The 23,321-nt window shown below is 56.0% G+C and overlaps 1 pseudogene; it reads left to right on the forward strand.

Moving 5' to 3' along the window:
* Positions 1–346: 346 nt before the first annotated feature.
* Positions 347–22,283, forward strand: LOC117869835 (annotated as a pseudogene).
* The last annotated feature ends 1,038 nt before the right edge of the window (positions 22,284–23,321 follow it).

Below are 23,321 nucleotides of genomic sequence, written 5' to 3' on the forward strand. Positions count from 1 at the left end.
GACAGAACAAGGAGCAATGGTCTCAAGTTGCAGTGGGGGAGGTCCAGGTTGGATATCAGGAAAAACTATTTCACTAGGAGGGTGGTGAAACACTGGAATGCGTTACCTAGGGAGGTGGTGGAGTCTCCTTCCTTGGAGGTTTTTAAGGCCCGGCTTGACAAAGCCCTGGCTGGGATGATTTAGCTGGGAATTGGTCCTGCTTTGAGCAGGGGGTTGGACTAGATGACCTCTTGAGGTCCCTTCCAACTCTGATATTCTATGATTCTATGATAATCCTACAGGAAAACTTATTCTAGGAGAAAAAGCAACTGATCACATAGACTGAACAAATGTTGCATGTCTGCTCATATGTAGTTTCATAGTCCTGGAGAACTTGATGGTGTTGGTTGCCCTATGGAAAAATAACAAATTGCACAACTGTATGTACTGTTTGGTTGGCAGTCTAACTCTCTGTGATCTGTTAATTGGCACAGTTTACTAAGTAACATTCTTATGTCTGCAAGGAAAACTCCAGGATGGTTTATTAGGAAAGGCAGTATGTTTGTCGCCCTAAGAGCTGCCACTTTTAGTTTGTTAGACACAGCCATTGAGAGACATTTGACTGTGGTTAAAAGGAGGCCTTACGAGGCAAATAAAAAGTACAGGGTGGTCTTATCCGACCATGTTGGTTTATCTCAGTTTCCCTGGTACGTTAGAAACCCTCAACAGGAAATGTATCAACAACTTACCAGACTGCTCAACAGTTTTTTGCCTCTTTATTCCATAAGTGTCTTTATAACCATTTTGGTGACAGTTATGCTTTGTGTGGATATTTACATACTAATAACTCAGAGATCTGTGTAGGGCATTTCTGATTGTAATTGGTGGATTCATCGCCTGTTGGCCTCCATGGTTTGTTCTGTTGCTCACAGATGTAGCCTGCAAAGTAAAAGTGTGCCATTTTATACAAGGCTGACTGGTTCGTTGCCTTGGCCCTCATTAATTCTGCATTGAATCTCAGCATTTACACTATGGCCAGAAGAAAACGTGGCAGGTTTTCTTTCACCTTGTTTGTGGGTGTCTAGTGAAGACCGGCATGACCAGATCTTTGTCTGTGATCTGTGTTGGACCATAGGGGCAATGTAAGTCTGTGGCTCATGCACTTAAATCATAGGGAAAAACGTTAGCCATGTTTTACATTTTGAGTACCTGTTTATCCCATAACTTGTTTGGGTTTTAATTCTGTAACAGAACTGGCTCAGAAAAGTATAAGATTTATAAATAATACGAAACCAACGGAGCAACAGCCCCATCTTCCTATTCCCTTAAACAGAAAGTCCTCCTTACTTAGAAAGGGAGACAATAGACTTTTGAAAAGTTAGCCCTAAACTATTGACTAAGAAAGTATTGCACAAGCGTTGTATAAAAGAGGATGAGGCATTCTAGCAGGACAGAAGTGCCTTGAATCAAGCCTTGCCAACACCAGCAGTCCAAGTGTCTCATGAAGGGACCTAGGTGAGGGTTACTAAGATTGTCTGTCACATGAGAAGGGTCAGGGGTCACTGACTCCAGGGCTTCCTCTTGCATCTTCCTTTTCTTTGAAAATCAAATGCAAATAAAACATAATCTCAGCCAAACACAGAGGAGTCCAGCCAGCTACTAACTCTCACGAAGGGGATGGTGCCTGAGTAGGTAGGTCAGGATCAGGCAATGTCAGGGATTGTACTGCCACTCATCACGTAGCATGTGGGCACCTCCCATGTAATATCGATTAGCAATTGAACTCCTTGGAGTCTTTGGTTCTGCTCCCTTTGGGGGTAAAAGCTCATCTTATGGTGGGTTTGGTTGGTTTTTATTCTAGGGGGGCAGGAGGGTTATGAATGTTGCTCCAGTAACAGGCTTTGTCAGAGGGCAAGGCTCTCTGTATCCCTAAAGTTGTTCTGAGTCTAGATTCAGCTAGTGGCTCAGGAAGGCCGTTCCATAGCTGGATCCCTTGGTCCTTGGCTCTTATACTATCCCGGGAGGATTATTTTTGCTATTATTGAACATCTGTCAGTAGTGACTGCAGCATTGCCAACTTGTGTGACTTTATCATGAGTCAGACCATAGTTAGTGCCTGTCTTTAAGCCCCAGCTCCTGGAGTCACATGAATATGTAAGAATGCATTGGCCTGCTAAACCCAGGGTTGTGAGTTCAATTCCTGAGGGAGCCATTTAGGGATTTGGGGCAAAAATCTGTCTGGGGATTAGTCCTGCTTTGAACAGGGGGTTGGACTAGATGACCTCCTGAGGTCCCTTCCAACCCTGATATTCTATGAATCTCAGCTTTGGCTGGTCTATAAAAAGCAAGTTTCTAGCCATTATGATGGCAGGGAAAAGTTTGAAAATGTGACCTCAGTGTAACCTTTTAGGCTCAGAAACCAGAAGGCAAATAAAAAGAACCCAAAATGTGTACATGTATTTTTTTTTTTTTTTTTTATATATCTTGTGGGTTTTAAACCCAACCGATGATTTTTCAGTGCTCCTGGCAGGTGACGCTGCTGCTGTGTCTGAACCGCCCTGCCTTTCTGCTAACGTGGCATTCCCCAAACAGCTCCTGCTGCGGGCTGCCTGGCTGCCAAGGCAGCTCTGGTGCATTGTCATTGCCGGTAACTGGAGGGGCAGGTTGTGCTACTGGGACAATTGGGATGGCCCAAAATACAGAGCCAATGTCCTCTTTGGTTGTGCTTAGATGCCTTCTGTGTCCCTCCTGTAGGGCTGACCTCAGGCCTTGTGTGGTCTTGATGCTGTAGCAGGTACCTGTCAGCCGCCTGAAATCTAACCTCCTCCCCCACTCGCAGTTTAGATTGCTGGGCATTCTTGTTTTTCCGGTTCCAGATTCCAGCTCATAGCTCTTGACTTAACTACTGCAGGGTGAACTGTCTTTGGCCCAAGTCATTTGCTAGACGTTGACAGTAAGGCCTTTGGCCCATGAATCTCCGAGCTGGGGAGGCTAATACGGCGCTGCAAGTTTAACAGCATCAGTAGAGAAGCCACTGGGTATGTCTATGCTGCAATTAAACACCCGCAGCTGGCCCACGTCAGATGACTCGGGCTTATGGGACTGTAAAATCACAGTGTAGAGATCGGGACTCAAGCTGCAGTCTGGGCTCTGGGACCTTCCCCACTCACAGGGTCCCAGAGCTCAGGCTCCATCCCGAGCCCAAATGCCTACACTGTAGGTTAACAGCCCCACAAGCCCGAGTCAGCCGACACGGGCCAGCCGTGGGTGTTTAATTGCAGTGTAGACGTGTCCGCTGCGGGAGAGGAGGAGGGGTATTTATTTTTAAATCAATGTCTTTTCTATTTATGGCTATTTTTACAAACTTTTCTGCCAACCCGTTTGACTGAACATACTAAGGGCATGACATGGTGGGTCTGAACTGACACACCACAGAGTGGGGCTGAACTGGCCTGGCACAGAACAACCTGAAATGAGCCACTCCTGAATTGTGAGCGGCAGCTGCTGCTGTTTGTATTGTGGCAGTGCCTAGGAACCCCAGCCGGGGACCAGCACCCCATTGCACAAACACAGACCAGAGACGGTCCTTGCCCTCATGAATTCATTGCTAATCCCAGGGTGAGCAAACTGCCTTACAGCGTGCTGGCACAGTGCTCCAAGATGGGTTGTGCCAACAGCTCAACTTAAAACGAATGTGGTAGCCGCGGCGCACTAAGGTGAGGTGGTCTTTGCAGCACCTGGCACCAAGGGCAATGAGGAATTTCTTCTCCATCTGTGTGTTTCTTGCACTGGTGACCAGTTTCATGCTTGGACGCTTTATCTTTGCTGACGTGGTGACATGAGGAGGGTGAGACCCGCTGGTTTGTGGTGGCCGCTATCACTTCCCTGGGTGCAGTGGGGGCTCGGGTCAGCCCTGCAGTGGGATGGTGTGCTGTGTCTCTGTTTCGAAGTGACTCTGATCAATTTTCAGTCAGTGCTGGTGGCAGGGCCGCTGTGAAATTCTGTTATGACCCACAAGCTGGCGTGTGATTTACAGCTGCTGCTGTTTCAATTTCCCACAGGACTCCCTGCTGTTGTACCGCTGCCTGTGAGCGCTCGGCGAGAGCCTGTCACCAAACCGGTCGCTGAGGCTAGCGTCTCGTCCGCGCGGGGAAGCAGGACAGCCGCCTGCCCCCCACTTGCTCCTGCAGGTAGGAGAATCACTGCTGTTAGAAGTGATCAATACCCACTTCCCCTCCTCCACATGGGTTCCCCTAAAATAACATTTCACTCCTTGTATACCAGTGAACTCCGGCTCAAAGGGGGGGAGTTTATTACAGGACTGATCCCACTGTGCAAATTCTTTGTTGCATTTTTGTCAGTGTCAACAGTTAAACCAAACTGGCCAGTTTCCCTTTCGTCTCTGCTCCGTGTCTGCCTTCAGGTTCTCATCCCAATGGCGAGATGTTTATTATTTCTTTGTAGAATTGTAGAGCTCAGAGACCCCACCTGAGATCAGGGCCCCATTCTGCTAGGTGCTGTGTGTACTTAAAACAAGGGAACAGCGCTTGCCCCGAGTAGCTCGCAGCTGAAGATGAGAGGCAGGGTGGAGATGGAGGCCGGAGGTTGGGGGGGGGGTGTGTGAGAGGGCATGCCCGAGGGCTTGCAGCAGGTCCATGGCACATCTGGGAATAGAACCCGAGTCCTCATCTGCTTTGGGCTGCAAACCCTGGCTTGAGTGTGGGAAGGGGAGAAAAGTTTAAATCCAAACAAAGCAACTGTGTATTTGGCAGTTTGGCCCACGAGTTTTGGCCCTGGTGAGTCTCGTTCAGCACTGCCAGCTGTGCTGTAGTAGTTTAATAGCCCCGGTAGAGAGCCACTGGGTATGTCTGTGCTGCAATTAAACACCCTTCGCTGTTGGCTTTGCTGCGTGTCCGAGCTCCAGCAGCTTGCCAGGCAGCCCCACAAAGAGCAAGTGCAGCCAACGCTGGAGCAGGGGTGCGCGCCTTGGAGCAGGTTCTCTGGGCCTAGCTGAGGTCCATGCAGTGTTGTCTTTTCTTCTCCTTCTCCGCGTGCGGAACTGTTTCCTCTCCCTCCCCAGGCTGTCCACTCCATTCACTCTGCTTCCTCCTGGGGCCAGGGGAGAGTCTGGCCTTAGAGCTAGGCTTACCCTGAGTGTTTCTGGGACTCGCCCGCCATTGCTCTAGCACCCATGGGAGTCCTGTTGCCGTCCCCCGTCCCCACTGACACCTGGCAGCACCCTGACTCTCATGAAAATAAATAAATTAATGGAGATATCCTATCTCCTAGAACAGAAGGGACCTTGAAGGGTCATCGAGTCCAGCCCCCTGCCTTCACTAGCAGGACCAAGTACTGATTTTGCCCCAGATCCCTAAGTGGCCCCCTCAAGGACTGAACTCACAATCCTGGGTTTAGTAGGGGGCAATGCTCAAACCACTGAACTATCCCTCCCCACCCTGAGTACCCCGGGATCTTCAATGAGCACAAGTGCCCGGGATTTAGCTCTGATGTCTTGACAGCAGCACAGCGCCTGCTCCAGTCGTCATGCCGGCGGATTGGTGCAGGAGCCCCGGTGAAGGCCTAGGTTGTAGCCTTGCTATAACCATGCTGTGACTGCGTCCCCTCGCAGTGTGTGCTGCACGGTCAGTCCAGTGTTTCAGCTTGATTAGAGGCCGTGCTGAGGTCTCCCCTCCACACCGTGCTTTAGCTGTGGACTTAGCTAGGGCCTGACCACATGCAGCACAAGATATTCTTCGGTTTCCTCTCTAAACCCTGAACTGGCTTGACCCTGCTTAGCTGGAGCCAATGGGATCCCTGCAGGCTATCCGGGAGCAAGCCAGCAGAGGGACAGTGGCCCTCTATCCAAAGGGGTACTGAATTACAGCCCTTCCCCAAGGGCTCTGGGTTTGCAGGGGAAGGAGTGGGGAGAGAGCTGCCAGTGAGGCATGTGATGCTGAGCAGACACCCCCCTTCCCCCCCCCCACCCCCATTGTCACTAGGAGGAAGTGATGGCAGCTGATAAGGGAAATGTAGTTCCCAGTGGGAGGGAGGAGGTGGCCTAGTGGGGGTGTCTCTGGTGGCTCCTGTCCAAACTGCCTCCTTCCTCTCTGTCCAGGCAGCTGGAAAGCCAAGGGGCACTCCTGGGTGGGATTACGATCCTCCTGAGGGGTGTGCGGGGGTTCGAAAGTCCTGGGAGGGAGGAGCTGACCTGGCAGCTGGGGAATCAGGTTGGAGAGCCTAGTGTTTGGGTGAGGGGGTATTTGAGAAGGTGCATGTCCTTCATGGGGAGAAGATACTTTTTGGGGTACATCCCGGGGGAAGGTGCTTTAGAGAGACATCTCACTGGGACTGAGCGGGGGGAGGGGCATCCTTGCCACCCACCACCACGTTAAAAAGACCCATGAGCTCCCCTGCAGGGAGCTGGGAAGTTGGAGGACCTTGGGGAGAGAAAGACACACCTCTGAACTCTGTGGAAATAGCCTGAAGCAAGAGGGGCAGAGTGGGGAAGCGTTGCTTGGAAAATAGGATCTGACCCCCCTGAAATGGGGACAGGGCCGTGATCAGAGTTGGGTGTGGGAGCCAGGACTCCTGGGTTCTATTTGTAGCTCTGCCGCTGGCTCTCTGTGTGGCCTTGGACGAGTCACTGACCCTCTCTGTGCCTTAGTTTATCAGGGTTGTCCAAGGGTGGAGAAGGGGGGGTCGTGATCTTTCCCTGCCTCCCTGGGGCTGAGGCCGAATCAGTGACCTCGTCCAGACCAAGACGTGGAAGGTGCTAAGGTGACACGTGTTAGTTAACACCTGCCATGACCTCGTCTGGATAAAGGCCTGAGATGAAAGCCCTTGCTCCTTCTCCCCCATGCTGGGGGCCAGGGTACCCCTCCCCCCCGGGGCCCTGCCCCCAGCATGTCTCGTCTCACACATGCAATGGGACTCTGTTGCCCCCGGGCTCGGCCAGGGGTGTTGCTGTGCTGGGCTCCCCAGCAGAGGGAGCAGCCAGCGGCTCCCTGGCCACACCCATTACATGGCAGCTCCAGCCCTGGGAAAGGTAAGGCAGGGGAGATGAGAGGTGCCTGCTCAATCCAACCCCATCCACTCTTCACGTTGGCCGTCCAGGTGGGGTGCGGCATCTGGGGAGGGAGGTAGGGGAGACCCTACCCCTGTGTGTATGGAGCCATGGGGTGGGGGGAGACAGTCCATTTCTGGACTGTCAGGGGGGGCCAGGCTTCTGACCCCATTGCCCTCTGGGGGGATGTGAACAAAGATGGGGTTGAGCCCCAGTGCTGAAATCCAGGCTGCCCTGATGTGTGGGGCCATGTCCCATCCAGCAACCCACTGCGCTGCTGCCCCTCCTCCCATTGCTCTTTCTCGGGGTGGGAGTGGCTGGAAGACTCTGCTCTTTTCTGGCATAAAGGGGTGTCTCCCAGTCCCATCTCTCAGGCCTGCCATGAAAAACACATCACAGACTGTGAAATGTGGTTTCCCCATGTGAAATCTGGTCTTTTGTGTGCTTTTACCCTATACAGATTTCACAGGGGAGACCAGCATTTCTCAAATTGGGGGTCCTAACCCAAAAGGGAGTTGCAGGAGCCCTTAGTGCCCCCCAGCAGTGTCACAGCAAGGGGAAAACTCACTGTTCCTAACAGCTCTGCCCCAGCCCTGGGCCCCGTGGTTTGTTACCGCCCTAGCAATGGACTCTGATTAGCGCGAGGAACCAAGGGTGTTGCCAACAGGGGGCAGGACGGTGCCCATCTACATACTGGAAGTTTGAGGGATCTGGAGTCATCCTTCCGTGGAGCAGGAACCCTGGGCCTTTATTCATCGTTTAAATGGACTGTTTTAGATGTCAAGGCAGCCCAGTGCGATCAGGCAGTTTCACTCAGTGCCATCGGTGTCACTGGGCCTCCATGTGGATCAGCTACAGGCATCAGGAAAGAGCTGAGAGTGGAATTTTTCCCTAGGCTGTAACAAAGCTGCTGGTTCAGGGGACGGTCTTCTCATCTTTAGGCCCCAATCTTGCATTCGTATCAGCACGGTCAGCCTTCTGCGTCCCCAGAGCCTTAGGATCGGTGTTGCGTTCAGTGCAAGCCCCGTGTCCAGTTTTAGCACAGTAACAAAGGGCATCTAGTTAATTCTCTTAAACCTTATCAACCCAGAACCTTTCAGCTGTGAAAAGTAATGCACTGTCAACGCAAAGGGGATTAAACTGTCTTGCAGTTAGGGATTTAAGGGCCTGATCCTGATCTCATTGAAGTTGGGGGGAGTGAAATCCGCTGTTAGCGTGATGATGGGAGGGAAATGCTCCAGGAGCTGGAAAGTCTGTTCTGCGTATTCTGAGAAGCCTCCGCTGAGATCAGGGCCATGTTGATTTTTGAACAGTGCGAACAATGTCGCGCACATTAAATGGATTAAAAACTGGCTAAGGATCGCTCTCAAAGTTAATGGGGGATCATCCTCCAGTGAGATCTCTTCTAATAAGGTCCTACAGGGATCAGTACGGGGTCAGTGCTGTTCAGTATCTTGAACAACGATCTGGAAGAAAGCATAAAATCTTAGCTGGGAAAATTTGCAGATGCCACCAGTCCACTGCTTCATTGTGAATAATGCCATGTCTGTTACACAGAGCAAGCTGGGCCAGTTGTCAAGGGGACAGCGTGCTCGTGTTTTAACTCTGCCAGAGTGTGGGTCACATGTCTAAAATGGGGAGCTGTGTCCTGGAATGTGGGACACTAGAAAGGACTGAGGGGTCGTGGCAGAAGGAATCCGACTGAACATGAGTTCGCAGAGTTATGCTTTAGCTCAGAGGGCAAACACGATCCTCAGGTGTGTAAGGGAGCTATTGGGTGGGAGTAGAGAGATGCTGTTGCCTCGGTATAGGTCATACGCTAGTGAGGCCATTACCGGTTGCTGGGTTTAGTTCTGGTGTCCACGCTGCCACAAGACTGCTAACAAATTAGAAAGGGTTCAGGAAAGTGCTACAGGAACTATTCAAGGATTGGAAAACCTGCCTGAGAGACAAAGGAAACTTGATCCATTTAGTTTATCGAAGAGTAAGTTAAGAGGTGACTTGATCATGGTTTCCAAGAACCTACGTTGGTACTTCTCCACCTGCAGGGCTCTTAAAGGCAGAATAAGATGCAGTGGCTGGAAGCCGAAGCTAGCTAAATTCAGACTAGAAATAAGGTGCAGATTGTTGACCACTGGAACTGGGGAGGGTGTGGTGCGTTCCCCAGCAGTTGGAGTCTTTACATTGAGATTGGGGGTCTCTTAAAACACATGCTCTGGCTCAAACACAAGTGCTGGGCCTGCCACAGGAATTGCTGGGTGAGATATGCAAACTAGACACAATCAACTCAGGATTAAATAAGGACTGGGAATGGCTGAGCCATTACAAACATTGAATCTATCTCCCCTTGTAAGTATTCTCACACTTGCTTCTTATCAAACTGTCTGTACTGAGCTACCTTGATTATCACTTCAAAAGTTTTTTTCTCTTACTTAATTGGCCTCTCAGACTTGGTAAGACAACTCCCACCTGTTCATGCTCTCTGTATGTGTGTATATATTTCTCCTCAATATATGTTCCATTCTATATGCATCCGAAGAAGTGGGCTGTAGTCCACGAAAGCTTATGCTCTAATAAATTTGTTAGTCTCTAAGGTGCCACAAGTACTCCTGTTCTTTTTGAGGATACAGACTAACACGGCTGCTACCCTGAAACCATTCTCCGGCCTGTGATGCAGGACATCAGACTAGATCAATGTTTCTCAAATGCAGCCACAATGGCCGCATGCGGCCACCAGAGGCTTTTCTTGTGGCCACAGCCTCCTGGGTGGTGATTGGGGGGAGGGGCAAAGCAACCGCCCCTCCCCAGGGCCTCCAGCAGGGGCTGGTCCTTGCCCCCTTCTGGAGCCACAAACGCTGTAGGAGCAGGTGACCAGTGTGAGTTCCCCACCTTCCTGGGAGTGGTGGGGCTCCGGCTTTGGCCCTGGGGTGATGGGCGGAAGGTTCTGGCGTGTGGCGATGGACTTCATCCCCCAGCCTCAGGGCTTCAGGCTCCAGCCCTGGGCTCACCCCCCTTGCCCCTGGCCCTCCCCCACCCTCCCCATCTAGGGCTTAATTTGTCCCCCAGCTTGCTGGAGCTGAGTAAGTTTGCTGTGAAAAGTGATTTTAATAAATATACAAATATCACTTTTCACAGATTTACTAGCTAGCACGTCTAAAAAACAAAATCAACCTAAAAAAGCAAAACATGCCAAGCACCTTATTTGTGTTTCTGTTCTGTTTGGGTCCAGTAAAGAAAAGCGACAACTCTACATTACTTTTATTATTGAGTCGGCGGGAAAAAACCCTACATAAATAAATGACAATGATTTGGGGGGGTGTATGCGCAGATTTACTTGTTTTTCCTAACATTAAGTAATTTAGGGGAAATTGTCAGAGCAGCCACCAGCAAGAGTTGGTGGCCGCACTCTGAGGCCACCAAAAATTTTCTTGTAAGAACCCCTGCACGAGGTGATTATAATGTACCTGTCTGGCCTTAGGTGTGCTTGGGGCTCTGCTCCCCGTAGGTACACTGGCCCTGAGGTTCCTCCCCCCGAATAGATGGGACAGGGCTGAGCTGTCTCCGGGGTTAGATTCACCAGATCACGCTGCCTCGTGTGTTCTTTGGGTTACCCTCTGGTTGTGGCTGACCTGGAGTACCCTGGAGGGGGAGGGGCTCTCAGCCTTAGCGGATTTCAGTGTGAAGGAGACGTGGCAGGGTTTTGTTGTAGTTGAACTCCAGAGGGAAAATGGCTCCAATATAACAAATCGTGGGGGGGAAGGGGGCTGCTTTCTTGCTAGCGTGGGGCAGAGGGGGCCATGAGAACCCCCTTCCCCTGCAAAACCTGGGAATGGAGACTTCCCAAGCTGCCCTTCACTAAATGCGGGGACGTGATGAATTCTTTTCCTGGGGCTCTGTCTGAAAGCTGCTGCTTGGCCCGGCCTTGTTGTGGCAGCTCAGGCTTCGTTTTTCCTCTGCATCGTCAGACACGACCTCGTTCTAGGGGGTACAGGGCAGCGGCCTTAAAATGGCCACCCCCCAAGAGACCCCAGTACTCACACTGAGCTTGAAGCTCCCAACACTGGGCACCGGCTGGGATCCGCCCTGCCCAGTGCAGATGGCTGAAGGAGGCCTTGCGCACTGCTCGCACCCTTGGGTGGGGCCCAGGCCACGCATGGGGGAGATTTTACCCTGGACGCTCCCTGCCTCCCCCTTTATTACATGGGGAGAGCCAAAATCCAGCAGCCAGAGGGGAGCGGTGTCCCTCCTACCCAGAGCCAGGTGATGGGGAGGTAAAAGGCAGACCCATATAGGGCTGAGCAAAGCAACGCACTGACCATCTCCTTCTAACCCCTTCCTTACCACAGCTCCGCGCCAGGCCTCCAGAGTGGCCCAGGAACCATCTCCTCAGGCGGCTCTGGAGCTCCAGGGCGGCACCAGCAGCCTCGACGAGCAGGCCCAGCAGCTGGATGCGGAAATCAACGAGCTGATCCAGCAGTGGGAGCTCAGGCCTGAGGATGAGGAGTGGAAGGACATGGCCTCTTCCATGCTGCTGAAGAGTAGGTGCCATCGGAGCGTGGTGCCCATACCCCTGTGGGCTGGCCAGCTCCCCCGCCCAGGGAACTTAGACCTGGAAGAGCCCTGTCAGATCACCTGCAGCCACAGCAGGGTGGTTCCCTACAGACCGTCCCCAGGGCTCTGTCCAGTCTGGGTTTAGATGTTGCTTGGCCCAGTTCCCCCAGCGCCGGAGCTCCTAGCAAAACAGGGAGCATCTGCTTTGTTCAGACACCCCCAAGGCTCCTAGCTCTCCCCTTGCCCAGCCCTAGTCCCTCTCCCGGCCCGGTGCTTCCACCCTTCGGTCTGGCTCAGGACTGTGTAGTAGCTCTGCTGCCAACATGCCACTTCCCATTCTTGCCTGCTCTCAGAGCCCAGCAGCGTGAGGATGGGTCCCAGGCCAGGGTTGGGGAGAGGAGCGAGGCACTGAAAGTTTCAGGGATGTGCCCCTTTCCCCAGAGACCCACCTGGGTGTGGTTTGCCTTCTCCCCTGCGTCTCCCTGCCCCATGGCTTTGGCAGGGCCAGGTGTCGCTCTGAGCTCCTGCCCTGATGAGACACGCTCAGATTCCCACCCAATGTGCTTTCTGCGCAGGTAAATGGTGCCGGGGTGACCCTGTGGACCTGGACTACGAGTTCATCCGGGAGGACCCTGCCTACGACGCAGACAGGGTGGAGAGCGAGGCTCGGGAAGCAGGTGATGGGGGAGAGGGTGTCACTGGGGTGACCTGAGTCCTGCCCAGCCCACCTGGCACAGCTCAGAAGGGGCCGTTGGGCTTCTGCCCTACCAGCACCGGCAAGGCAGGCGGAGGGATGACCTGGTCTGATCTGCTGCCGTCACGGTGCTGCCCAGCTCGCTGAGAAGGGCCCTGAGTGCAGCTGGGCACCTCGTAGAGGGAGATGGCTGGGCGAAGACTCGGAGGTACAGGGCATACCTGGCTTCCTGCTGGGCTCTGTAGCTGGCACATGCATACGGGGATCCCTGTCGGGGCCTGAGGCAGCATCTTCCTGCGGGGGGCAGGGGGGAGAGCAGTGGCCTGTCGTGCACAGATCTGGAAGGGCCTGGGCGAATGGAGGGATCTGGGATGGGGGCTCAGCACGGGAGGCACAGGCGGGAAGCAGAGTGATCTGGGGGCTGTGGTGCTCTGCCTGCCACTCCATGCTCTGCAGCGGCTGCGCCCCCTTGAACCTGGGATCCCGAGGTCAGGGGAGTTGGACACAGCAGCCTTTGGGGCTCACGCAGAGGAGCTCTGCCCTGTGTCCCTGCTCGCTGGAGACCCTGCCATTTCACTAACCACTGAGCTCGCTAGCTTCTGAGCGACCGGCAAGGGCCAAGTCCAGCCGTGTGTCACGTGCCAGATGCAGCATTTATTCACTGCTTTCTGCCCCGGCGCTGCTGGGTAAGTGCAGAGCTCGCTGCCCAATGGGAGGGGACGTGGGAGCTCCAGGTGCAGAGGCAGCTCTGCCCCCGCCGTCTGTCAGGATAACACGGGCAGCAGGAGGCGCCCTATGGCGTTTAACGCGCAGACGTCTCTGGAGGGTGGATGCTTTCAGTCTCGCAGGTGACACTTGGGTGTACGTGTCAGATTGTCTCCGGGGTTGGTGCCACGGGGCGCTGGGAGCTTTCCAGAGCTCGGCACGAACGACACTAACCGCGGCTGTCGCTGGGAAAGGCCTGGTAATCCATCTAGGCAGCATGGCCCTGGAGCCAGTGACTGAGCCACAACCCAGGCGACGGGGCTCCCGCCCCGTAACTGGGAGAAGATTCCCAGCCCCATAGATCTCACCATGGGAAAGAACTCCCTGGTGTTCAGCATAAACTGTCTCTGGTCATCACATCCTATCCTCTGCGCCTCATTCCTGCCTCTGCAGAACCTCAGCCTGGGCCCCAAATACTCCTTCCCCTCTCCCCACCTCGCCATGGCCTCCGCAGGCCCCTCTGTGCTGCAGCCTCCACTCGCCTCTGCTGAGATCCTACTCCAGCCTTTGCCCTCACCCCCAGTGTGAAACACCTCCCTGCCCATCTAACACTGACTTCCTGTGGCCCACCCAATAAACTGGCTGTTGAGGGTACAAGAGCTGTCTCCTCTGCAGCTCCCCCAGCTCCTGGCTCTAGGACAGAGAGGGTCATTTGGCTGCTCTGGGAGCTAGTTGTAGGGGTGCTTTCTCGTGTGTGTGGCTGGACACCAGGCCACTCAGCCAGCAGGAACTGGGCATTAAATGGGGACCAGGAATCCAAAGGTCCCAAATCCCTGCAGCATCCAGCCCATAAAACCCAGGGCGTTTTAGGTTAGAGCAACAGCAGTAGGCTGTGCCGTGGTGTGCGTGTGCTCTTCCCGGGCCTGGGGGAGAACTGAGCGTCTCTCCAGAGTCCTCGTGGCTTTGTTGTTTCTCGCTCTCTTGATTTTTGGAACCTTTGGAGCTAGTTGGCGCTGCCGGTTCTCGGTGTCAGATGAGCCCATTATTTCGGAGCCCTGCTGGCTGTGCTGGGGAAGCATCAGAGCCACTTGAAATAGAATTTTTTGAACAGGAAAGAGCTTCGGCCACGGAGGCAGCTGTGGAGCTGGGCTGGGTTTTGGGAAGTCGTTGTCATAGGATTATTTTTTTAAAAATAGCCATTAAGTGTTAAAGGAAAAGCCCCCTATAACAGCGAGGCTGTGCTGGCTGAGCAGAATGTAGCAAGAGGGCCTGATTTCCAGCAACGTACGCCCGGAAACATGTGTCTGCGCTACACGCGCAGATGCCAGAATCGGGCAGGCAGTTGCCACGGTCATGCTGGTAAACTTCTGTTTATGCCTCTGCCTGGCTCTTGGCACGCAGTTGGATGCGCAGCTGTGGTGACTGCCCAGCGTGCATTGCGCTCCCAGCCTGGGATTTCCCAGAGCCCCCAGCTTTCAGCGGGAGCCGGGTTAGACAAGTGCTGAGCGCTCCTGCAAATTCTGCCTGGAAGCTAGGAACCAGGCAGGAAGCCTCCAGCCACTCAGTCTGATCTAGAGTGCGCCTGGGCGAATGCACGTCCCCACTCAGCCGGAACTTGCCTCGGGACCTGAAAATGGTGCCATTGAACGTTGTGCTGGAAAGCGACACCCGTCAACTTCTCGCATGCTGGGGACGAATTGATGAGAGCGCTGACAGCCCCTGCACTCCAGTGCATTCAAATGGCAAACTTCTCTGTACCATCAGCTGTTGGCTTCCTGTGTGGTTCATCTTCCTCGCTGCGTTTAGACAGACTGTTCGGTGGCGTTTCTCTCCTGGGCGATTGGCCATGCTGGGCTGGGTGCTACCTGGCACGTTTCTCGGCCTGCATGAGGCCCGTGTAGAAGGAAGTAGCTTTGTTATGAGATCGCTCCCTTCTGAGCTGCAGCTGACCGAAAAGTGTCTGGCTGCTGCGATCCTGCTCAGCAGGTAGCCGGGCACCTGAGAGCTGCTGGGCTAATCTGCTTTCAAGTTTGGCTCTTCGCAGGGTCAGGCCCGGTGTGCAAGGCGCTGTCACCTCATCCATCCCGGACGCCAGCTCCGGAGCAGCAGAGGTCCCATCACGAATGTGTGAGGCGTGTTTAACCAACCCAGGGGCCCTCTTGGTCCGTTGTGTCCATGAGCGTATAATGCTGCCGTTCGGAGCTGGTCGTGTTTCCCCTGCTTTGCGCTGCTGTGAATGATGGCCCAGGGGACAGGGCAGGGGAGGGTGTGGCCTAGTCACTGGAGAGTAGTAATCGTGTGTTGCAGCCATAGGCCTTGGCCCAGATGATGATGATGAGCTTGGTATTGCGGCCCCAGCCCCGTTACGCAGGCACTGGACAAACCTGTCCACGGTGCCCTTCCTTGCCGAGCCCTTTCTCCTCTCCTGCATTACCCCAGCGACTGGGACCTCCTGCTCCCTGTAGCCGAGGGCAGATCTCCTTTCCGCTGACAGATGCCGTGGTGCCCACGCAGTGAGTTCACATGCAGCTGCTCGCTCAGAATTAGCGAATGCTGATGCCACAAGCACGGGTGTCTGTGTTTTCACAGCTGGTGCAGATATTCCTGCTGTCACCGTTTGGGAAGCACTAGGGGAAAAGCCCAGCCAGCCGGCGGGCTGAGACCCCAGTTCAGCAAGGCAGCGAAGCTCATGGTCAGTCCCAGAGGTCATCAGGACTCCTCCTAGGCTCAAAGTGAAGGAGTCTGCTCCCAAGGCTGTAGAGTGTCGGGGAGCTGGAGTCTGTTACTTGCCTGGGTCTCTGTTTGTTCCCTGACAGGGAGGCCCCAGACCGCGTGGGATAGAGCAGGACTTATCTCGTCTGCCAGGTGCTGGAGCTCCCTGGAGCACACACTTGAAAGAGCCCAGGGCTCCCTCAGGGCACGTCCATGTGGGAAGCTTCCCCACTGTGCTTAAACGAGTACAGTTAGACTGGTGCAACCCCCCTTGCGGCCCCTCTGACTCCAGGATAAAAGTGACTTTGGAGGGCTTTAGCTAAACTCCTTCCAAAGCCACATAAGCTGAAGGCCCCCCCTTATCCCAGCATGAGCGTTAATAGGGAGTGGGGGCCATATGGCACGCTGGTGCAGCATTCACCGGGGTGGGGTGGGGGCGTATGGTGTGCCAGTGCAGCATTCACCAGGTTGGAATGTGTATGGTGCGCCGGTGCAGCGTTCACCGTGGGGGGGATCTGTATGCTGCGCTGGTGCAGCGTTCACCGCGAGGGGGGATCCGTATGCTGTGCCAGTGCAGCATTTGGGGTCGTGGGGAGGTGCGTATAATGTGCCGGTGCAGCCGTCACTTTACATTCACACCTGGCTTATACCGGTATCGCTTTCCCATGTAGACGAGTGCTCATGCACTGTGGCTGAGCACTGGCACAGAACGGGGCCCTGAACTGCACGCCCAGTGCCGGGGCAGCCCAGGCTGTTCTCCAGGCAGAGCCAGGAAGGGCCTTACTGCAGAGCTGGGGTTAGGCTCCTGCCACCCCTGTGACCAGTGTGGGTTGGTGGCGAGGACTATCCCACCTGGCTAGGCCGGGGCTGCCCCTGCTGAGTGAGGCTGTGCATGAGCAGTGCTCGCTCTCTTCAATCCAGCTCCCCTTGGAGAGGAGCGTGAGACCCACAGCTGTGGGGAGGGGAAAGGGACAGCCAGCAAGTTAAGGAAGTATGGGCTGGATGAATGGACTATAAGGTGGATAGAAAGCTGGCTAGATCGTCGGGCTCAACGGGTAGTGATCAATGGCTCCATGTCTAGTTGGCAGCTGGTTTCAAGTGGAATGATCCAGGGGTCGGTCCTGGGGCCAGTTTTGTTCAATATCTTCATTAATGATCTGGAGGATTGTGTGGACTGCACTCTCAGCAAGTTTGCAGATGACACTAAACTGGGAGGAGTGGTAGATGATTAGGGGGCTGGAGCACATGACTTATGAGGAGAGGCTGAGGGAACTGGGATTATTTAGTCTGCAGAAGAGAAGAATGAGGGGGGATTTGATAGCTGCTTTCAACTACCTGAAAGGGGGTTCCAAAGAGGATGGATCTAGACTGTTCTCAGTGATACCTGATGACAGAACAAGGAGCAATGGTCTCAAGTTGCAGTTGGGGAAGTTTAGGTTGGATATTAGGAAAAACTTTTTCACTAGGAGGGTGGTGAAGCACTGGAATGGGTTACCTAGGGAGGTGGTGGAATCTCCTTCCTTAGAGGTTTTTAAGACCCGGCTTGACAAAGCCCTGGCTGGGATGATTTAGTTGGGATTGGTCCTGCTTTGAGCAAGAGGTTGGACTAGATACCTCCTGAGGTCCCTTCCAACCCTGAGATTCTATGATTCTATGACCCCTGAGGGGAGGGACTTGGGAGCTGGGGGTGGATCCACCTGGGGGCTGCGCTGCCTGACGCTGAGCCCACAGCTGGATGTGTCAGGAGGTAGCTGATGAGCCACAGGGAGAACCAGCAAGACAGCTGGGCTCCAGCTGCCTGTCTGGTGGGGAAGTGGGGAGGGCAGGGGCTTGGCAGGCTGTACCCAGCGCCCTGCTCAGGGATCCAGGTGTGCGCTCCCTGCCCACCCCCACCCCCAGCAGGAGGAGGCATGCAAGGGGGCGGTAAATGTGAGCAGAGCGAGGAAGAACGAGGGAGGGAGGCCAGAGAAGAAACGCGCTCTGTGGGGAAGTCAGCTGCACTGGGAGATCGGGTAGGTTCTGTTCCCAAAGTCTGGGGAGAGTTTGTGGGTCCCTTCCTGTCTGGCTGCATCTGGTGGGATTCAAGTGCCTTGTGGTCAGTCTGATTGTTTAGGTCTGTGGCTGAGACTCCCATCTCATGTGTAGACCCTTGTCCTGAGATCACCACATCTTCCCTAGGCGAGGGCTCTGCTCCAGGTGTCACCATCTGAGAACCTCCGAGCTGGAGCAGGACAGAGACTCGGACAGGGCCTTGGCAGCGGTTCCTCTGTGACCCATATGCAGTCTCGGACAAATCCATCTTGGGGAGCAGCAGCATCTGGCTCTGGGTCTTCAGGCACTGTCCTCCATCCCCACTGGACGCCTGAGCGCTGTGCTGGCCCAGCTGGCAGGACCGGGGTGGTGTTAACGCGGGGGCATGGGGACAGTGCCCTCGTCCCTTGTCGGCATTTGTCAGGGTCAAGGCCTGTGTTTAACTCATCCACCAGCGACCAGCTCTGGGCTTGGCTGCATTCTGATCTCCCCTCTCCGAGGCGTTGAGAGCAGGGTGCGGAGGGCAGCCGTGGGCTAGTGGTGTGGGACTGAAGAGCAATTGGGTGAATGGCTGAACTGGGCCGAGAGCGTGAGGGGTGGGGGAGGCTGAGGCGTCAGCTAAGCTGCTCCGCCAGATGCAGCCTCACCAGGATGGGCATTTCACCATGTGCTTCTCTCTGCAGATGATGAAGAGGGCCAGGCCGGCAGCCCAGCAGTGCCACCTTCCTCACCCTCCTCCCCTGCCCAGTCCTCGGAGGCTGCCCCGGACAGCCAGGGGGGCTATTTCCTGAGACCCAGGGACCCTGTGGAGAAGCGTTCAGCAGAGGAGGAGGAGGGAGACACCCCTGCTGGCTCCATGGAGGAGAGCTCAGCAGAGGAGGAGGAGGGAGACTCCCCTGGTGGCTCTACGGAGGAGAGCTCAGCCGAAGAGGAGGAGGAAGAGGAAGAGGCTGAGCCCTCTCCCCAGCGGCAGAGGAAGCGGGGTCCCCAGGGAGGGACGGCTCCACGTGTCTACCCGTGCCCCACCTGCGGCCAGAAGTTCGCCAACAGCAGCAACATGCGGAAGCACCTGCGGATCCACACGCGGGAGGCGCTGTACTCGTGCCACGCCTGCGGCAAGTCCTTCACTGACTCCTCCAACCTTACCAAGCACCAGCGCGTGCACAGCGGGGGCCGGGAACGCCCCTTCAGCTGCTCCAAGTGCCCCAAGGTGTTCGCCTCGGCCCCCGATCTGCAGGAGCACCTGCGGCGCCACGAGGGCATCCGGCCCTTCCCCTGCATGGACTGCAAGCGCAGCTTTGTATCGCAGGCAGAGCTGCTGGCGCACATCCGCAGCCACGTGGGACAGCTCCGGGCCTCGGCCCCCAAGCCCTTGCTGCGCTGCGAGGACTGCGACAAGAGCTTCGCCAGCCCCATGCTGCTGCGCCTGCACCAGCGCCGCCACAAGGCCTTTGTGTGCGACGAATGCGGCGCCGTCTTCACCCTCGAGTTCAAGCTGCTCTTCCACAAGACTCTGCACAAGGGGACGCAGACCTGCGCGCGCTGTGGGGTGCAGTACACGGGAGGGCACTTCTGCCGGGCCCAGTCCCAGTCCCAGTCCCGTGCCTCCCAGCCGGGACACAACAGTGCCAGGACTCCGGAGACAGCGTCACTCGTGGTCAGAGTCCCTGACTCTGTGCCGGCAGCAGGCTCCACCCCGGCCAGGCCTCCAGCCCCATTAGCAGACGGGCCCTCAGGCTCTGCCCCGGCCGGGCCCACAGCCCCACTAGCAGCCGGGCCCTCAGGCTCTGCCCCGGCCGGGCCCACAGCCCCACTAGCAGCCGGGCCCCCAGGCTCCGCCCCAGTCCCACTACCAGCCAGGCCCCCAGGCTCCACCCCGGCCGGGCCCGCAGCCCCACTAGCAGCTGGGCCCCCAGGCTCCACCCCAGCCGGGTCCCCAGGCTCCGCCCCAGCCAGGCCCGCAGCTCCGGCCCCACTAGCGCCTGGGGCCCCAGCCCGAGCAGCAGTGAGGCCCCACAGCTCAACCACATCGATGACCTCGCTGGCCTCTGTCTCAGTCCCTTTGACCATCCCTCCCTCAGACCCAGTCACAGGAGTGATAAGTAACGGCCTGATCCTACTGAACCCAGCAACCTTGCCCCCGGGCACCAAGATCATCCTTCAGATCCCACCCCAGATGGTTGTGCCCCCAAGGGACACGGGCACGGGAGCCGGGAGTACCAACACGTGTACTCTGCAAGGACCAGTACCCAAGAGGATGCCAGAGCTGCGCCCAGCCCCAGGTAACGTATACTGACACCAGGGCACAATGCTTAGCTATTGGGCAGGTTGGCTCCTGCTTCTCAGCCTCTGCTGTCAGCCTCCCTGCAATAGCTGGGCCCCAGAGCAATTCCCATGCGGCCCCATTCGTTACAAAACCTCAGTGGGGCTTGTGCCGACAAGATGGCTGCCAGGGACAAGATGGCCACCCTGCCTTCCTGGCTAGGACTGGGCCATGCCCTGTGCTGAGCATGGAAAGGGGGGATGTGCCAACCACAAAATGAGCCGATTGCCTCTCTGCCTGGGGGGGGGCTGGGTTCATGTCACTTGGGGTCCTGGGCCCAGGGAAAGCGCTGGAAATACAGAGGATTGCCCCAAGCACACATGCCTTTCTGAGCAAGGGAGGTTCTACCATGGCTCTCCTTGCCTAGAGTTGAAGGGAGGGCAGTGAAGGGGGCCTTTTAAGGAGGAAAAGCTGGGGGTCACCCCCAGAACTCCCTGCTGGAGTCATGGGGGTGCACAGATTGATGGGACATCAGAATTTGGCCCTCACCCCCATTGGGAACCCCTTTCCATGGGGTTCGGGGGCTGAATCCTCCGTCTAACTACTCTCCCCTGGTAGAGCATGCTGTCTCCTGGGGGCTGAGCCCTCACTGCCTATTCAGAGGGGCTCTTATTTGGATCATGAAGGGTCATCTCCTTACCCCACCCCACCCCCCACCCCCCACAGAGCTCCCTGACCTGTCTCCTCTTCTCTCTGCAGCCAAAGCTCAGCGGCCAGCAGGAGGGCAGCTCGGTGATCTCACCAGCAGGATGTCAGCAGAGAAGGGCAACGGGCCACACACTCCGCCAGTGCCAGCCCCATCCCCACCCCTGCACCCCCCGCCATCATCAGCCCCCCTGCACTCCCCACCACCATCAGTTGCCCTGCAACCCTCACCTCCCTCAGCCCCACCACTGCTAGCTCCCCCACGGCCCCTGTGCCTGATGCCGCTGCCAGCCCCACCACCCCCGTCAGCCCCTCCACAGCTGCCAGCCCCCTCAGAGGAGCTCTGGGGTGAGCAGGGAGCGTTGCACAAACCCTACAACTTCCGCCAGTCCCAGCCCCAAGGGAAATATACTGAGGAGGGAGCAGGGGAGGGCAGTGACTCCGGGGGAAGCTCTGGGGAGGACTGGGCAGGGGAGAGCGGGGCTGAAGAGGACGAGGAGCTGGAGCCTGTCCCACAGGGGAAGAGGCGAGGGCGGCCCCCTAAGAAGCAAGGACAAGGCCAGCCCCCCCAGAAGCGAAGGCGAGGCCGGCCCCCCCTGGGCCCCTACATCTGTGTGGTCTGTGCCAAGCGCTTTGTGTACCAGCGCTCGCTGAAGCAGCACATGCGGCTGCGCAGGCACTATCCCTCCTGCCACCAGTGCCACAGCACCTTCAGCGATCTCCACCAGCTGCAGCTCCATGTGCTCAGCCACCGGGGGGAGGGCATGGCGTGAGCAGCCGTGATGTCTGGCCTGGCACTACGGTGCCCAACCATCCCCCCAGCCCCTGGGCGGGGACCCTCAATGCAAATACCCCCTTGCCCTGTCCCTGCACTCCCACCCCCTTGCAGAGCAGGCAGCTTGTTGGGCTGTTTGGACTGAGCGGTCTGACCATCCTGGGAGATCTTGCACCCCGACATCTCTTCTTTGGCCTGGCCGCCTATGTGCCATTCTGCCCTGGCCCCCATTGCCATCCTCAGGTTGGACTCCCCTGTGTCGCTGGGGGCAGGGCAGGGCCTCGTCTCTCATGAAATGCTGCTGCCTCAGCTACTCCACTGCATAAAAAGCACCCCCATGGCTGGGGGGGCTGCGTGTCCTTTGTGCGTCAGTGGTTGGGGCAGGGTTGGCAGCAGGCCTAAGGCAGGGGCCCCTCTGCTGGGGTGGAGGGCAGCTCTTTCCCTCTCCCCCTTCGCTCCTTGGCCCAGGATATCACCTCCAGGAACTGGGCTCAGACTAGGGACTTATTTTTTCATGTCCCCCTGTATGGCAGAACTTGGACCCAAGAGTGGAAAGGCCCCTGCCCAGCCCCTCTGCCTTAAGGAGTCAGGTGGAGCAAGAGACACACAACTGATTTTATTTGTTATTAAAAATGTTTGTAAGCTAATTGTTGTATTTGCGAGTCCCCCGCCCTGTTCGGCACACCAGAGCCAGCCTTGCATGAGGCTGCTGGATTCAGGTGCCTTGGGTTTGGGGAGCTCGGCAGAGGACTGGTCTTCCCAAGCTGCTGAGAACCTGCCCTAGTCAGCACAAGGTCCCCAGCTGGGCTCCCCCAACCAGTGTGTGTGTGTAATTGTGTGAATTGACCCTTGTGGGGGGGCTCCTGGTTCCTGCAGGGCCTATGCCCTGCTGCTCACATTGCAAAACCCCTGCCAGTGCTGGTGGTTGAGCAGACATTGCCATCTGTTCTGTAGGGTTCCAGGAGGGGTCGTGCTCCATGTCAAGACATGCAGAGGGGGACTGCTGGTGTGCTGAGAGCTCCCAGGCTGGGCTGGCAAACAGCCCCAACCTAGTATGAGTTACTTGGGGTAGAATGGCAGCCAGAGGCCCCAGCCATTGTCAGGCCTTGCACAGACTTAGTAAGAAACCAGCCCCTGCCTCAAAGAGACAAGATCAGAGGTGGGAGAGGATGCAGCTGCCAAGAGGGGTCAAGTGAAATGGCCATGGTCACATGGTAGCTCAGTGGCAGAACTGGTTGGGAATTGTCCAAAAATGGGTTTTGGGGGGGGTTGTTTAATGCCAAGTGACAGGCAGAAGCTTTTTGCGGGAAGGTGTCTGTACATAACATACGCAGGGTGGGATGGTTCCAGGGCATAGCCCCATGGTGAACCACCCAGCTGGGATGTGCCTGATTCCAAGCAGGGACTTGAATGTGGCTCTCCCACATCCCAGGGAGGGCCCTGGCCACATGGCTGTTGGCTGTAACATGCTGCCATTTGAATGCCTGGAAATGCAGGGGCCTCCCTGGTTGATATCGTGTCTGTTATTGAACTAGGAACTCACCCACGAGCAAGCTGTGTTTAAATGGGTCTGGGATAGCACCTCCTCCCGTTGGTTCTGCTGCTCCCAGCCCGGTTCTGCAGCCTCCCTTCGTCAAAACGGTGCCTTCCTCCTTGAGCGTTTGGTTGGTTTAAGCCAAGCTGGGTGTTGTAGCTGGGACTCCAGTGTGACACGGCACGTGGCCCTGCAGGCCAGGCTGCCCTGGTGGGCTGTGAGGTGCAGAGGGGAAAAGTTGGAGCTCAGGCTATTTGTCTCAGGTGTTTCCAGTGCTGAATTGATTATTTGTATTACGATCGTGCAGGA

The sequence above is a fragment of the Trachemys scripta genome, chromosome 24 (assembly GCF_013100865.1).
Source record: "Trachemys scripta elegans isolate TJP31775 chromosome 24, CAS_Tse_1.0, whole genome shotgun sequence".
Taxonomy (NCBI): domain Eukaryota; kingdom Metazoa; phylum Chordata; order Testudines; family Emydidae; genus Trachemys; species Trachemys scripta.